Source organism: Echinops telfairi, unplaced genomic scaffold (genome assembly GCF_000313985.2).
Source record: "Echinops telfairi isolate 266 unplaced genomic scaffold, ASM31398v2 ScPeMD7_7410;HRSCAF=8448, whole genome shotgun sequence".
NCBI classification, from domain to species: Eukaryota; Metazoa; Chordata; class Mammalia; order Afrosoricida; family Tenrecidae; genus Echinops; species Echinops telfairi.
Genome location: NW_022111310.1, coordinates 5,615,812 through 5,624,283, shown reverse-complemented (window position 1 = coordinate 5,624,283; position 8,472 = coordinate 5,615,812). Strand labels below are relative to the sequence as shown.

The 8,472-nt window shown below is 42.7% G+C and overlaps 1 protein-coding gene, 1 long non-coding RNA gene and 1 other non-coding gene across 3 annotated transcripts in view; 2 read left to right on the top strand and 1 right to left on the bottom strand.

Moving 5' to 3' along the window:
* The first annotated feature begins 4,854 nt into the window (after positions 1-4,854).
* Positions 4,855-6,273, top strand: LOC123522435. Its single transcript, XR_006680711.1, has 3 exons — positions 4,855-4,868; positions 5,008-5,076; positions 6,238-6,273. It is a non-coding gene; the product is annotated as an uncharacterized LOC123522435 (long non-coding RNA).
* Positions 6,230-6,392, bottom strand: LOC115871887. The gene has a single exon (XR_004047529.1). It is a non-coding gene; the product is annotated as a U1 spliceosomal RNA (small nuclear RNA).
* The window catches only part of LOC101654956 (acyl-coenzyme A amino acid N-acyltransferase 2-like), a 13,544-nt gene continuing 11,429 nt past the window's right edge, over positions 6,358-8,472 (top strand). The window contains exon 1 of the mRNA XM_045296605.1: positions 6,358-6,384. The gene's annotated coding sequence lies outside the window, so the exon portion shown is untranslated. The remainder of the gene's footprint in view (positions 6,385-8,472) is intronic.

The following is an 8,472-nucleotide window of genomic DNA, read 5'->3' as shown; positions in this document are numbered from 1 at the left end:
ATGCCCTTTGCCTCCTAGTTCTTTCCTCTATTTCCTTTTACTTTTCTCTTGTCCCACTATCATGCTCAGCTTTCATTTGGGTTTCAGTAATTCCTCTCAGTTACGTTGCCCTTGATCAATCCATACCAGGCCTCTTACACCCTCCTTGCCACTCATTTTGGATCACTTGTTGTTCCCTTGTCCCTGGGTTTGATAGCACCACTTCCTTTCCCCCACCTCCCTCTCTCCTATGTACTCCCAGAACCATTGGTCCAGTTGTTTTCTCCTCCAGATGGTTTATCCCGCCTATTTTATCTAAATAGACCTGCAGAGATAATAATATACACACAAAAAAGAAGATAGAGCAAAACAAATTGACAAAATAAAACAAAACGACAACAAAAATACTAACAACAACAACAAAAAGCGTATAAATAGTTCAAGGTCTGTTTGTTGACCTTTAGGAGTGTTTTCTGATCAAGTCTGATAGGGTGCCATGTCCTGGCCCCAAAGTCTATTTTTTCTACTCCCTTGGGAGTTCCCTGCTCTGTTCCCCTTACTCTTCTGTTGCACATCCTCAGTGTTTGGCCTCGGTGTGGTGGGGTCAGATTGGGAACAATTCCCACACTGTCTCCAGTGTTGTCGTCTGTAGGACTATGGGTCATTGAGGGATCTTGTGTCTCATAGTGGGGCTGGCCATATGGTCTTCTCTGTGCATTGGCTGCTCTGAGCAGGGATATCGTCCTCAAGGATTGGTGGGCCAGGATGTGCTCCACTCTCTCTTTCTCCTCCTTCATTTGCTCCTGTGTGCTCTGATCATACATGGCCCTCTCCCTGAGCTGTAGCTTCAGTGCTGTCCCCTGATGAAGTAAATTCTTCTGGGGGGAGTGATTTATATTATTTCTGTTCTTTTGCTGTTAATACTAGTCCGGCTGACTCTGCTCTTGTTGCTGTAAATTTTGTGCCAACATATCAAACATAAGTCTCTCTTCCTTTTTCATGTGTGCTTGTATTGCTACCTAACTTCCTCTGATAATCAACTTTGTTGTGCCCCATAAGTTTTGGTACGTCGTGTTCTCATTCTCATTAGTTTTTAGAAATTTCCTAGTTTCATCTCTGATCTGGGCCAGTGCACTGTCCTTTTGCAATAGTTATTTATTCTCCAATTGTTTGCTCTTGTTCTTTTCCTCTTCCTTTTGTTGATTTACAGCTTATGGCACAACGGTCAGAGAGAGAGAGGTCTGCATGATATCAATGTGCTTAAATTTATATAGATTCGCCTTATGCACCAGCATGTTGTCTGTCATCGAATATGTGCCATGCAGGCCTGAAAGAACTGGATTTGGATGAAGAGCTCTGTAAATATCGATCAGGTCAAATTGTGTAATTGTAGTGTTTAGATCAATAGCCTCTTTGTTGAGTTTCTTTTCCTGTGATCTAGCTTTGTAAGAGCGGTGTACTGAAGTTACCTACTATAATTGTTGAGCCTGTGATTATTTTTAGAACTTTTGAAGTGCTTAGTTGACATATTCAGTGGGTCTCTCATTCGGGGAATATATGTTTAAAAACTTAGTGTTTCTTTGTCTACCATTCCCTTGAGCATTATATAGTGTCCCTCATCTCTTTTTATGGTTTGCACTTTGAGGCCAATTTTATCCGAATTAGGACTGCAACCCCTGTTTTTTTTGACTTGCTGTTTGCTTGGTATACCTTTCTCCAGGCTTTGATTCTCTGCCTATTTTTTTCTATAGTCTTGAGATGTATCTCCTGTGGGCAGCAGATTCTAAGCCAGTCTCCTAGCCTCAGTCTTTTAATGCTTGAGTTCAGTCCACTGATATTCAGGGTTATTATCTCCATTTATGGAGTCTGTAATGTCGTCTTATACCTTTTGTCTTTGGTGTTTTCCTACCTCCCTTTCTTATCAGTGTCTTGTGCATATGTGCATGCGAGCGTTTGTGTGTGTGTGTGTGTGTGTGTGTGTGTGTGTGTGTGTGTGTGTTTCATTCTTGACTTCTTTCCACCCTTAAGCCAATGCTATCTTGGGGTCTGTTTTCTCTTTGTTGCCCTCTGGGTGAGGTTGTTCTATGTGGTGGTCTCTTATGTTCTATGTGGTGGCCTGCTGAGTGTTGTTCTTCTGCCCTTACTGGGTAGGCAAACATCTTTTGTAGGGCTGGGTTTCTTCTAACATATTCTTTGAGTTTTTCCTTGTCTGGGAAGACTCTTCTCCATATATCTTGATAGATAATTTGACTGGGTAGAGTATTCTTGGGTTTGCATTATTTTCCTTCAACTTTTAGAATATATTACTCTACTCTCTCTTCTTCTTCATAGTGTCTGCTGATAGGTCTGAGCATATTCTTAACTGGGAAACTTCATATGTAATTGCTTGTTTTTCCCTAGCTGCTCTCATGATTTTGTCCTTTTCCTCAAAGTTGGATAGTTTAACTATTAGGTGCCTTTGTGACTTCTTGTTAGGATTCAGTCTAGCTGGTGTTTTTTCAGCCCACTGAATGGCTGCCTGGTTTTCATTCATTAAGCTGTGGAAATTTTCCTCCAAGAATTCTCTGACTATTGTTGCAAATGACTTCTTTGTTGTGTCTTCCTCCGGTAATCCAATTATTTTGATGTTGTACTTCTTCATAACATCAGACATAGCTCTTAGGCTTTCTTCAGCTTCTCTGATGATTTTATTAGATTTTTGTTTGCTGTCCTCTAGGTCACTGGTGCAGTTCTCTGCTTCCTCCAGTCATTTTGCGAAGTTCATGAGTCTGCTACTGGTTTTTGTTATCTCATCCCTAAGCTCCTGTATTTCCTTTTGGTGTATGGATTTATCTCTCCTATCAGTTCATCCTTTTTTCTGTGTTGTTTCCCTCATATCCTGTATGACTCCAAGCAGCATTCTGAAAATTTATTTCTGTGGCTGATCAATGGCTGCTGCTTCTATGCACATCGTTAGGTTCAGGACATCTTCTACCATTGGCTCTTGTTTCTCCTATTTTTTGTTGTTGAGATCATTGGGGCCGATGGCTGTTTGCGTTGTGTTGTTTTAGAGGAGCCAGGTGCCATTTTCCAGGGAGTCTAAGAGCACTGGTTCTTTCTGGGAGTCTCCTAGGAATACTCCTTCGAACTGCCTGCAGATAATTTCACTATGGAATTGGCCTACCACTTTATCCTTCTGTGGCTTCACTCTTTCCCTAGTCAGCCAGTATTCTGTTATTTGGAGGGAAAGTTGGATGGTCCTCTCAGGGGACACTGGTTGGGTGATTGTGGATCCACGAGGATGGTACTGTACTGGGTGATCTCAGAAGAAGCCGTGATGGTGTGGCCCATGGCAGCTTGGGACACTGAAGAGGGCATGCAGGGGTGCCTGCTGCAATGGGTGTGCCACAGAAGGGTGGCAGGTTGCCCGCTTCGGTGTAGAGCACCATAAATGGTGGGCAGAATTTCCCTGGTCAGGTAGATTGCTATGGAGGTTGGGCAGAAGTTCCCACAGCATTGTGGAATGTTTGCGTCTGTTGGATGAGCTGCCTTAGACCATGTGAGGCACTACGGTAGGCAGGAGGAAATTCCCTCAGTCATGTCGGACCACAGAGGAGGGATAGGAACTCCCCCAGCCTTGAATGCAGGATTTCCCCTGAAGAAAGTGGGAGGGATTTCTCCAGCCATGTGTTTAGTAATGCACAGGGTGGGAGAGGAATTTCCCAGGGAAGAAGTTGGGCCAGGTATTCCCTGGTGGAGGGTGGGCGGGCTCTCCCCACACTTGAGAATACTGCAGAGGGTGGAGCTTTCCCAGCTGGGTGGAGACCAGTCATAAATGCCCTAGGCTAATGGGAGTGGTCTGGAGGTCAGCAATGGCATGTGAGAGAAAAGGGAAGAGAAAACGAAAAAAAATTAAAAGAATAGAAAAACAAAACTAAGCCCACTGAGACTGTGGGGGGATAGAGAGAAGAGAGGGAAACAAAAGTGTCAATATTGCCGAGCCCTGATCTCTGACCATAGGGCTGGAGGGGTTTAATCCCTGACCTGAGGCACCGCAAGTTGTGGCTGTGTTGAGACAAAGCCCCTGAGCCAGCTCCAAATGATCCTGGCTCTGGCCAAGACAGGGCTAAGGTTAGAACCTAGCCGGCCTCCACTGTGGTAAGCCAAAGCCCCCAGCTTCTCAAAACCTAGTGGATCTGCGCCAATTTATCTTCCCTGCCTTCTGCCTGATAGAATGACATCTCCGTTGAAATATCTCAGCAAGATGCTTTCATAGACTTCCTTCACTGTTGCTGTTGTGGCCATGGAGTCCACTGTGACTCATGGCAACCATAATTATGCACATCAGTGAAATGTTGCCAGGCCCTGCAATCTTCATGATCATGAGTATGTTTGAGTCCATTGTTGGAGCAACGGCGTCCATCCATCTCATTAAGTGTGTTAGTAAACGTGACCTGGTTGACTAGAAAATCAAAATCCAGAGACACTCATATGTCTGTAAGAGAGAGCTTTATATCAAAGAGCAATTGTATATTGAGAAAACATCCTACCCCAGTCCAGATCAAATCCATAAATGTGCTATTAGCCTACATGCCAGATACTAGTCCATAAATTCCACATGCTATGATGCCGAATGTGGGAAGATCACAGGCTAGTGGGGTGGAAAGTCTTGTGGATCCAATGCTGGTGGAAGCATCTCAGCACTTCCTTCTCCAGCTCTCTAAGTGTGGCTGTTCAACAGGAAGGTGAAGCAGAGAGAGAGTGCGGCAGACCTCCAGGGAGAAAGAGAGGAAGTTCCTAGAATACTCATGGGAAGGCCACACCCACCAGGAAGCATCATCAGGCTGGGACCTGATTGACAAGCTAAGCCCCACCCCTTCACTCTCTTCATCAAGTTGCCATGAAATTATGTAAGTACCACACTAAGGTTTTTTTGCTGACTTTACCCATCATGATATAATTTTCTTCCGACAGGTCTTTCCATTTTAAGTGAGCCAAAGTCTCATCATCCTCACTTCTAAGATGTGTTATGGTTTTATTTTTCCTTAGATTGATTGGTTCACTTTTCTGGAAGTTCTTGATGTATTCGATGATTCTCACCAACACTACAGTTTGAAGGTACCAGTGCTTCTGCTCTCCTTTCTCATTGTCCAACTTTCACATGCATGTGAAGCAATTGACAAGGTCATGGCTTGGGTTAGGACACCTTAGTCCTTAAAATGACATCTTTGCTTTCAAAGAGGTTTTTATCAGGATTTGCCCACTGCAACATAGCAATTTGTTGACAACTTCAATAATTTTCTGCATCGTTCCATATTGTCACATAATTCGTAGCATCCCTTATGTTTAGGCTTCTAGGGGAAGTTGGTTCTGTATGTGGAAGAGCTGTTCTGTGAGGGAAGACTGAGAAACAAAAAGCAATGCTTTAAATTTCTGTGCCCAGCTGTGCTTCAACATAGTGGAGAGGGAAGACACAGATGATAATGAACTATAGGTAACAGAGAGAGTTCAAGCCATCTGAGCAAAGGCAGAATATCTGAAATTCACCTGGGCAGCAGCCCCTAGCCTTGTTCCTTCTGCCCACGTCTCTCCTATTCACCTACTTGCCTCCTTCCACTTTCACTATCACCATCCATCCACCATCATCTTGCATTTAGATCCCTGGAAACAGCTTCCTAATATCTTCTGTTTTCTTTGTGCCCCCGTGGCTGAGCACAGTCACACACACACACACACACACACACACACACACACACACACACACACATTTCACCCAATGGCCAGTTAGTTACATTTCCATAATATGAGGCATTTTATTTATTTATTTAAAACATTTTATTAGGGGCTCATACAACTGTTATAGCAATCCAGACACACATCAATTGTGTAAAGCGCATTTGTACATCATTCTCAAAACATTTTCTCTCCACTTAAACCCCCGACATTAGGTCCTCATTTTATAGTGCTGTTGGATACGTTTTGGACTAGTAGCCACCAGGTCAGTGTTCCAAACCCACCAGTTGCTTCTTGGGAAAAAGTTGAGACTACTTGTTCCCCAAAGATTTACAGCCTTGAAAACCCTATATGAGGTCAGTATGAATCAGAGGCAACTCAATGGCAGTGGGTTGATGAGCCATACATAGTTTCAAACAATTGTAGTCTTCGGTGGATAAATCAGTTAAAAATGCTTGTCGTCATGAATTTTTTTTACCTTGCAGTTCCACGAAGGAGATATATTTATATGTAAGGGTTTCTTTCTTTGTTTTTCCCCTTGGGGAGAGTGCGGACGCAGTCCCCCACTACCACAAATTATGCAGTCGAGTTTCCCACATTTGGGGAAATCGCAGGAGTCAGCACACCCAGCGTGCAATGGGTGAGCCTCACCCTGGGAAAACCACCTTTGTGATCATGGCATCTCCCTGCCAGGTAAGCATACCACTGTTTCCTTCTTAAAAGGCCTTTCCGTGCTTCTTTATCCAACTAATCCCTGCCCCGTGCTCAAGCTCCACTTCGAGATACCTCCTTCAGGAAGCCTTCCCCGTGGTTACAGGTGCACCTTCGGTGTATTTCTAGCACTTTTATTTTTGATGTACTTCTGCATTCCATTGTAATTTCCTGTTTACTTGCCTGTCTTGTCAACTGGACCAGTGGTTAGAACACCTTTTTTTCTGTTAAGGCCTAGATAGCTGTTATGGATTGCTTCATGTCCTATCCCAAACCAAACCAAACCAAACCAAACTCACTGCCGTGGGGTAGGTTCTGAAACAGAGTGTCCTGCTGTGTTGAAACCCTACCCTCTGTACCGGTGTGGACACTCAAGTGGAAATGCAGGGGGAAGCGAATGGCATATCAACCACTTCATAGTTACTAAAAAGAATAGAATACAGTCAGACAGATGTCAAGTAAAGGTCATGGACAAGGCAGTGAGGGAAACCAAGCACCGCTTGGGCTAGGCACAAAGAAGACATCAGCATGGTTGAGATCCTAATTTGGACTTCCTAGGCCTTCCAGAACTGTGCCAGGGAAAACATGGGTCTGTTACTTTAAAAGGCACCCGCTTGTTCATTTGTGTTCCATAGACATCAGTAACTGTTTTAGGCTTGCAGGTGATATGATGTCTATTGTAATTATTCAACTCAGCCAGGGAAAGCTGAAAACAGCCATGGACAAAATAGAAATAAAAACTATTAAACTAGGTAGTAGGTTAGGGTTAGGGTCTGCAGATGGTTCTTCTGCTGATCTCAAGACCAGACTATGACTTTCCTAAATTATAAAATAGTATATATTATCAATTTTTAAAATTTTAAGCAATTATATATATAATTGTGTTTTCCACGAAAACAAATTCAATTCCATTTTAACATTACTACAAAAATTATGGAGTGTCATTGGTTACATTTTTCACAATGTATCAACATTCTCATTAGTTTTGTGAACTATGGAACTGAGGGGAGAAACCAGGGTCTTGGTCATTTCTTACATCCTTGCCATAAAATGAGCATACAGTAGATGATTGCTGGATGACTCTTGAATAGGCACCAGAGTAGTTTTATGATTATCACTAGAGGGTTTGGGTGTATGTGTGTGCGTGTGTTAGCAAACTCACAAGCATCTTATTAAAAAGAACCGCATCTCACAATATTTAAGAATGGCCGCTGATTTTTATGTCTTCCGAATTGCTATATGCATCTGCTCTTTAGTTTGTATACCTATATATTTTATCCAAATCAAGCAAAAATACATATATGTAGATGTACTCTGACATGCATGGAAGTTGGAATCAACTCAATAACAACTGGATTTTTTAAAAGCCTTAATATATTTCAAGTTCTCTTATAAATTTGTAAAATGGATAACACAAATGCATTGACCAGAACAGAAGGATAATTAAAATAACTTACGTCCTTGTCAAAAAGTTCAGGTATAAGTATTTCTTTAATTATCTACAAGGAAAATGAGCCAACATTCATTAATCAATAACATCAGCCAACCACTTCATCCACGTAATCTCTCCTTTCTGGGTCACAATCCTGCTGGCTAATAGCAGATGTCTCAGATATTAATAGGTAAGTTCTACCACCCTGCCTTCACATACATCCCTTGCCTCTGCCTGCTTCGGGTCATCTTCAGTCATATGACTAAATATCCTCTCATTCTAGACTTATAACTGCTGCCTACATGCCCTCATACCTGATCAACACTTTACTGTCCTTGCTGTCACCCATGCCCTTACACAGCATACGCTACGGTCCTCAAAGGTGCTTGGAGTGCTGGGTTCACTGAAGTCTTCTGTTTGGGGCAGAATGGAGAACGTCTCACTCTGAACCAGTGTAACTTGTGTCTTTCTCATGTTATCAGCGGTGTACTACAGCGCCACTCGAGCATCCTTTCCTGCACTTGTCTTAGAGTCTTTTTTTCCTTTTTTAACATTTTATTAGGGGCTCATACAACTGTTATCCCAATCCATACACACATCAATTGTGTAAAGCGCATTTGTACATCGTTTCTCAAAAC